This window comes from Acyrthosiphon pisum, unplaced genomic scaffold (genome assembly GCF_005508785.2).
Source record: "Acyrthosiphon pisum isolate AL4f unplaced genomic scaffold, pea_aphid_22Mar2018_4r6ur Scaffold_21548;HRSCAF=24219, whole genome shotgun sequence".
NCBI classification, from domain to species: domain Eukaryota; kingdom Metazoa; phylum Arthropoda; class Insecta; order Hemiptera; family Aphididae; genus Acyrthosiphon; species Acyrthosiphon pisum.
The window spans coordinates 47,909-49,117 of NW_021771027.1; positions in this window are offsets into that span (position 1 = coordinate 47,909).

Below are 1,209 nucleotides of genomic sequence, written 5' to 3' on the forward strand. Positions count from 1 at the left end.
ATTATAATGAGACTACAAAAATTAATTTTTAATTTTATAAATACAAGTTGTAACCCTTCTGACTTAAAACTCGGTTGACCGGCGCCTTTCAAAAATTAGGCTGCCACCGTATACACGCCTATTATTTGTTTGAGTGTTACTGGTAACAGTTTCAAAATTCAAACCATTAAGATCAATAAATTAAGTAAATAAAAAAAGATTAAGTTCAATAACACTTCCAGACTAGGTACAGTACTCTACCTATACAAATATTCAAATATTGTATACCTATAAAAAAAAGTGTATCAATGCTTAATTGTTAGAACAAATTTCAAAGACATATTAGTTATAAACACTGGAAGGTATAATACTATAATAATATACTGAGTACCTAATGAGTATATTATAGTGTATCTACAATTTTAGGCAATAGCAATAGCAATACAATATTTAATTGATAAGACAACACAACAATAATGATAATTTGAAAAATTAAGAAGACATTTCAAATAAAATTATCTTTAATTCTTTTATAAAAAGTCCAAAACATCAAAATACCCATATAAAATTAAAAACTGTTCACTTTTAACAATAAAGTTTATAATAATAACACTAATGCAACCATTATTATTTTTTTATAACCATTATTTAAGGCTGCTAATTTGAATTGCGTGTTATATTATATAATTAAAATACTCTATAAAAGTGCAGGAGAGAGATTTCCTCACAAGTCACTTAATATAAATTTTAAGGTGGAGAAAGTCCTTTCAACGCTAACCTGAAAACAGTTTTCGTATAAGCATAAATCTTACAATCATTGGAAATATAAAATTACTTAATCTTTCAAGCTTACTTGTGTGGCTGATATGAACATTAAAATTTGAGAAATTTCATATAACTCAGGCATTTCATTTTTCTTCAAACTCCAGTATTTTTTAATATCAGACTCATATGGGATTCTTTGAACACCATCATATAACTTCACAAGAGCACATATATTAGATTGTAATATTGTACTGTTAGTGGTAATACAATCGCTACCACTTTTGGGTTTCAAAAATAACTCAAAGTAATCAGTTATATCAGATTCATTATCGACAGATGTAACGCATACGTTTTCACGTTAATTTATTGTACACACTTCTTGGGGTCGGCCAACACTTTTCAAAGCACATATCAAACTCCATAATTTGCAGATATGATCTTGCGCTTTATTCTTTAATTTGGGAA